Genomic DNA, 8116 nt, shown 5'->3' with positions numbered 1-8116 from the left:
TATGTTTAATATTATATACTTAACAATCGAGCTATTGATCAAAATAGAATGTATATAGCTATCATGTCAGTCAATTGGTTTCAATGGGATCCAGAACGGGTGGGTAAATTAAATAAAAATCATACATAATAATCAGATATATTTTAACTAACACAACACAATTTTAAATAAAAACTATTAATAATATAGCAACACTTACATATTTCTTATAATTATACTTCACAGTCTTTTACTCATTATAACTTTGTACTTACTAATAATCAATCACAGTATTTTTACAAATTTCAAAGCACAATAAATATGATTTTGTACTTATTTATGTTAAATATTTTTTTGAGTAGGTAATATAAAAAGTATTTTTAGCAGATTTCAATAATGATCACAGTATTGGTAATTATAATCACAGTGTTTTACTATAATATCGCTTAACTAAATCTAATTTTTAATCACAATCATTATCACAGTTTTGCTTAATCTAATTTTTAATTTGGTATTTATTCGTAATTAGTGTTTTATTTGAATTTACAAGGTTACAATATAATTAAACTCGCAATTTTTCAATGCACAATGGTAAAGGATGATGGGCAATTTTGTATGAACCCTGGCCTGATAACCAATAAAGTTCAAATGTGTATTAGCTTATTACTTATACCCCACAGTTACCGAAATTAAACAGTTCATGTCAAGAATCTACCGGAAATAAGTACAGTCGGGCACAAAAGAGTTATACTTTTTGCACCATTTTTTTTCCGAAAAATTAATTCTTTAGTAAAAAAGTTAATTCTATGTTGTATTTTCGACAACTTGTCACTCGTTTAAATAATCGTAGGGTAGACTAACAAAATAAAACAGTTGTAAATAAGCATAATTCTTTAAATAATGAAACAAAACATAAAAACTTTTCCTTCTACCACCGTATACTATTTCTATTATTGAAGATAGCATTTTCTCGTCATGCGGCACCAGGATAGTCGGCCCTGGGTTGTTGATTATTTGATAATATACAAATAGTAACCAAACGGGTGATCAGGTCCGCAAGGAGATAAAGCCCTTTTTGGGTTTAGTTGAGGCTCTTGGTTATAAACCATTTGAAACTACCAGCACAAGGTCAGCGTTATACGTCCACGTCGTTAGCTGAATCAAGATATTTAAGTTGTTTTTGAGCTTCACGGAGTTTTCATCATGTGGCACATCAGGCTTGTTAGCCAGGACAGTCGACAGACATTAGTGATGATGGATTGATCCCAGTACAACGTGACATGACCATTTTTGAGAACTGGATAACATGGTACCTCCAATTCCACAGATTAATAAGGATAATACTGATATATTATCCATGCCAATAGATGATGTCTGTGCAAGTACTCACGATTAGTATTTGTATTAAATGGGTTATGAATTTGACTGAACCGATTTGAAAAATCTGTCAGTGATGGGAAAGCTACGTTATCTCTGGAGAAGTAGGCGATGTTTTAGGTGTCCTAAAAAGTTAAGAAGTCATTTATTCAAAATACGCTGAAAATCATCAATTTAACAAAAGACAGTCAAATCGAAGTCAAAAAGTCGAAGTTAAAATCGTTTATTAAAAAGTACACTAATTACACACATCAAAAGTGTCTAGGGATCAACATATATTTTTGCAATAACTTTTCTCCTGATTGATATTAATTAAAATTTTCTTTAAGGATTCATCAAATAAAGTGTTTTCGTTTGTCACAGTAACGATAAACCAAGTCACCTTTGCACTAATAAAGAAATTTGCCATTTTCCTAATAAAGGGATTTTTGACATTTGAAACACTAACACAAAAGTTCGAAAAAAAAGACTGAAATAACAGTTTTCTTTAAAAGTTTATTGGGTAACTTAAACAATTAATAATCCGTGTTTCTACCGCGAACACTAACAACACAAGAACATCGGTTTGGCATACTCAAAATGAGTTCATCCAAATCACGATGTGGAATGGCCGCCCATGTTCGTTGCAACAACAAAAAAAGGTCTTCTTGCGACTGGATACCCTCCATATTCGGCAGAGCTCTTCTCTGTAGCATATCCCATGCATGCTCAATCGGGTTCAAGTCTGGCGACTGAGCAGGCCAGGGCAGGACATTGATGTTAGCTGCCGCGAGAGTCTGTCTTACAACTCTTGCGGTGTGCGGTCGTGCATTATCATGCATTAACTGAAATAAGGGACCGATTTGCACTTGTAGAGGAACGATGACGTCTGATACAATCGTCTCAGCATAAATTTGAGCGTTGAGGTTGCTTCTGATCCAAATCAACTCAGTTCTTCCGCCGATCCAAATACCCGCCCATACCATGATGGTTCCACCACTATAAGGATGGACTTCCTGGCAGGATTTTAATCGCTGTTGGCGTCCAGGGGTTCTCCAGTGTCGTATACGTCTTGTATCCGGTCTCATACCAAAACGAGACTCATCAGAAAAGCACACGAAACGCCATTGTTCTTCTGCCCAATTTCTGTGTTCAAGAGCCCATTGATATCGAATCCTACGATTGTGCATTGCTATAGGTGGTACCCGTAGCGGTCTTCGGGAATGAAGGTTCACTTCATGCAAGCGGTTTCTGACTGTTTGGTCGCTAATTAAGTTCCCTGAAGAGTGATGAAGCCTCACGGCTAACATCATGGCGGTTATTGTTGGAGCTCTTCGAGTTAAGATTTGAATGTATCGGTCTTGTCTCCGTGTGGTGCAGCGATACCGTCCTCCATGGCGCTCAGCTACGGTACCAGTGCTTCGGTAACGTGTCCAAAGTCGACTGATAACACTCTGACTTGTATTCAGAGCTAAAGCCACAGTACGTTGCCGGGAACCAGCTTCTATCATTCCCACGGCTCTGAGCATTTCTTCCCTGCTTAAATGACGTCGCCGCTCCATAATAACGTTGGTTTTAATCAGTAGTAGGGAAACAGTAGCACTAATAATGTCTTCAATGCGTTGTATGTGTTTATAGGGAAAATATTGACAGCTGATTTTCATCTTTTACTCGAATTTGATTCACAGTTCCTGATTCAAATTATGAAATGCACCAAAAAGGATCCATATAAATTTATAAAATCATAAATTTATTACAAAGCCACATCTCAATCTCAAGAAATCCGCATAAAAATGCTTGATCCCTAGACACTTTTGATGTGTGTAGATTAGCACTTTTTAACGTCAATATTACAAAAGGACAGCACCCCAAAACGCCTTTCAGCTGATTGGAAAGAAGAAGCGGTGAAGAACAAACTTCCCAGCAACACAGCTGTCTATAACAATTTAATAATTAATAAGTACCCTAGATGCTCGCACTTTAACACGCTTTAACACTTCTTTTTTCGGATCACAAAAAATCATTATCAACAGTTATCTCTTCCAGATATAGCGCAGGAGGAATAAATTCATCATAGCGGCCAACGCCTAAATACCATACAATGGAAATAACATGGGCGCACGCACCGACAGTGCGACGTCCTGTTAAACATGTACAATAATGGTGGACTAAAGCATCTAACCCCTGTCGCTCACGATCTATGAGCACATAAGAATAATATGTTCTCGCTCTAACATGCCTGGACTGAATGCGTCCACGCAGTAACCACACATTGTTTAAAAATATATTACAATCTTGAAGGTCGGGTAAGCTGTCTTCTCTACAAACTTCCATAATATAAACACCGTCTCGTAAGTGTTCTGCTACGTAAGATTTAGATAATTTTAAGTGATATGTCCCTAACGCATACATAATAATATCATTTTCAACCATACGTGGAAAATCTATGAAGAGATGGTTTGCATCGATTCTTAAAAAGATTGCTCGCTGCCTATTTAGACTTTTTAATTCTACATAATCGTATAATAGATTGGGCATATTAATTTTTGAATTTATTATTCTTATGAACTCAGTAGCATGGCTATTATCAACAACTACCGGATGAAAGGCATTTATAAGACTGGCCGCTATTCTAAAATCTATAAACATATGCTTAAGGGCTTTGTTAAAATATGTCTGCCGAAGTAGTTTGAAGCACTGTTTAATTCGCCCATTTGTAGCTTCGATCACCCAACGACAAATGGTAATCAAGCGTGACTTATTTGCTTCGTCTGTCGATAGCTGAGAAGAACCCCTTGCTTTGGTGGGAGGAATATGGCCTTCATAACCACATTCCTCTAGAGCTGGTATGCTATCTCTAAACCCTCGATCAAGTATTAAAACATCACCTTGCTCCAAAATCCAGTGAAGTGGGCTAACTTCATTATTTACTATGCCCGCCATAATTGTCGCATCAGAAGTCACGGCAGCATATGGACCTAGCACATCTATTATATATCCATCAGAACATACAATCAAAAAAGGTTTCAGAAGATTTTCGAATTTATGTAAACTATACGTCTGTCGTTGAAAAAGAAAATTGGAACTTTTTTCAATATAAATGTAAGTGCCGTCACATATAACAATTGCTTTTGAATTTTGATTATTTCCGAAAATGCTTTTTGGTATTAATAAATTCCGTTCCAAAATGGTGTCCCTAGATATACTGTTGAATCCCAAATGTGAGTCGACGAAAGTTGTTAAAGACTCCCTTGCGACTGCCAGTTTCCGTTCCAATGTGCGACGAGACATATTAAATAATGTAGCCAACCGTTCATTGGATTCGCCTGATCTCAATTTTGATAAATAAATACCCAAAATAGAACGAGGACGATTATTATCTCCACCCAGAGATGGTGTCTCACTCAATATCTGGGCGAATTGGTCATTATTTAGACCGACCCAAAAATGTAGCTCCGCATCAGTTAACCCATTTAACACATCAAAAGAGAGCCGAGTCGCGATTGCAGTTTTTAATATACTGCACACATCTGAAAACTGTTCTGCGGTGAATTGGTGGACCATGTTACAGTGATTGATTAGGTCACTCCAGTTATTATTATATAAATGCTCTATGCATACTCTAGCATTGCTAGGAATATACAAATTGCATTCACATAACACAGTGGTTCATTGGCAATCTTGCGAGTCATACGTGTTACTAATTAGCTCCGCGATATTTATTCCAAAACCAGTGCAAAAGTGACTAATACAGTGACTACCATATATCATTTTACTCACAAACAACTTATCTAGTGAACTGTGAAAAAAACTATTGTATTTACTCATTAAATAAGTGCTAAATCGGCATAAACTCTGCAAAAAAATAGTGCAAAACAAGACAGTTTTATGTTACTCGTGCGGTAAACAAAGAACTGGACTCTGACCCCATTAACGTTAGGACTGTTAAAACATAAACTTTTGTTTTGTAGTGACTTATTTGAACATTTTTGCTAATAGCTGCCGTGGCTCAGTGGCGTTGTCGTGGGCTGGCATCAATGAGCCTCAGCCTTCGAACCTGAGATTCGTCACTTTGCAATTATTATTTTTTAATATTTTTTTACTTTATTTTTTGGACTTTTGTTATTATTTTTCTTTTGTCTGCTGTTACGCCGAGTTTTTATTCCACCATGCCACGATTACGACGCACTCCTCCTAAGTCAACAGACTCAGTGAATATTGTGCATGTTCAATCGGAACCGGACATGCAAAAAGCACTTCTATGTTCACCGGACCTTGACATTATACAGGACGGCACCGGAACCAGTGGCATGCCTCGGGATTCCGCTCGCCAAGGAAAGCGCCCAAGGATGGATATATCACCTTATTCTGCAAATACCGAGTATGCAAATATTGCCGACGAAAACTTTCAGCCAACTGCAGATACAGACACTTCGGTTCTCCTGTCAGAGATTCGTTTACTAAGAATACAAGTGTGTGACCTAAAGCAACAAAATATCGACATTGGCCTAAAACTCAGTAATTTCTCGGACGCGCTTAACCAGAAACTAGATCATTTTAGCAAGAAGGTGGAGACCCAAGACAAGGAAATAATCTTGCTTAAAAACTCTGTATGTGAACTCAGAAACAAACTGAATACGTACGAGCAATATAGCATGAGGAACGAACTCGAAATTATGGGAATTCAAGAAGAAAACAATGAAAACCTCGTGCATATTACAATTTTGACCGCAAGGAAAATCGGTGTCCCCCTTGCAGAAGTGGATATCGACGACGTATATCGTGTGGGACAGAGACGAACTAACCTTACGGGAAAGCCGAGGTCTATTGTTTTGAGACTTACTCGCCGCGCCGCACGCACTCAAATGTTGAAAGCTGCAAAGGAACGGCGACCTCTTACTTCTGATAATATAATCGAGGGGACCAGCAATAAAATCTATATAAACGAACGATTAACCTCCAGTAATAGAATGCTTTTTCGTGACGCTCGAATTCGTGCCCAGACCCATGGCTTTCGATTCTGTTGGGTACGAAATGGCACTGTCTACATTAGGAAAGCTGAAAAGCTACCATCCATACCCATACGGAATCCAACTGACCTGGACGAGAAGTTCGGATACGTTCAAGCAGGGGAAGCCGCTAGCACGGACAACGAAAACATACCTCAGATACATGTTGATTAACAACTCTAATAGAACAATTCCTTTGTGTTTTACATCCTTATCCGTATTTTTTTATCGTTATTTTTTGCATGCTGTAACATTAAATTACCTGTATACCTTTCACGTGTACACCCCACACACACAACTCATACACAACTACAAGCAACCCAAACAAACCAACACCCACAATTATAGCACCTGCACTAAAATGACTGCACTTTACGACACACCAATAACAAAACCAGACACACAGTGTACTAATATAACTAAATTATGTCCTTTTATCTCTCGTACAATATTGCCCCAGATCCTCAACAGATTCTTCGGAGTTCTTGACGTCAGATACCATAAGTCCCCATTACAACCATACTGTAAAATAGATAACAAATGGCCAATTTAATTGTAGATGAGATAGATGACAATACTGATATGGAATGTCAAGAACTTCATAAACTTGAAGAATGTCGTGACTTCTTGACACCTAACTACAACTTCAAGATAGTGACATACAACATACGCAGTATTAAGCGCAATTTCAACACTTTTTGCATTGCCTTAAAGCGATTGAACATTCTATACGATGTTATCATTCTCACCGAATGCTGGTTAAGAGACTGTCCCATAATTGGACAGATAGAAGGTTACACGTCATACTTCACTGAACATAATTTAAATAGAAGCGGAGGAGTTGTGGCTTACATAAGAAACTGCTGGAATGCCACAGTGTCTGAGCCTGACATAGAAGACGCTGAATCTCTCCTTCTACAACTCAGTAGCGGCATATGTTTAACAGCTATCTATCGTTCTCCATCGCACAGACTAATTGACAAATTTATTTCATCCTTAGATAAAATTCTTAACACAATTAATAAAAACCAGACAATTATAGTTACAGGAGACATTAATATTGATCTGCTATCTACATCTGATGCCTCGTCGGAATTTGCTTGCCTTATGTCTGAGCACGGACTGAAACAAGTTATCTCCAAGCCAACAAGACTGAACTCGTGCTTGGATCACATATTCTTGAAATCAACACAATTGAATGCAGTAGGGCTTGTTTGTGAAGTCGATATTACTGACCATCGATTGATAATGATGGGTTGCAATACTGTGACTCCTATAAAAGCGAAACGCCAACAGCGCACGATTAGTAAAATTGACTTCCCCGCATTAATAGAAGACCTCCAAAATAACGACTGGCATGAAGTAATGTCTAGCTCTGATGTAAATGAAGCTACCTATGAGTTTCACAGGAGTCTTGCTAGCTTTATAAGCAAACATACGTCCCAAAAGCGGATAAGCCGTTCTAAGTACATATGGAAGCCATGGATTACACCTGGGCTAATAAAATGTATGAATCACAGGGACAAACTGCATAAAGATTTGAAAAAGCACCCAAAGGATGAAGTAAAAAGACTTGTTTATACTCGATATCGGAATTTTTTTACTGATCTGGTTCATAAGCTTAAACGAGAACACGACAGTAATAAGTTAGAAGAAAACAAACACACCACTAAAGGTTTATGGAATACTATAAAAACAATCACTGAAAAAAACAACAATAGTAGTAGTTCTAGTGAAATCCTTCTATGTAAATCTACGGCACAAGAATCGGT

This window comes from Helicoverpa zea, chromosome 21 (genome assembly GCF_022581195.2).
Source record: "Helicoverpa zea isolate HzStark_Cry1AcR chromosome 21, ilHelZeax1.1, whole genome shotgun sequence".
Classification (NCBI taxonomy): domain Eukaryota; kingdom Metazoa; phylum Arthropoda; class Insecta; order Lepidoptera; family Noctuidae; genus Helicoverpa; species Helicoverpa zea.
This window is presented reverse-complemented; position numbering follows the sequence as displayed.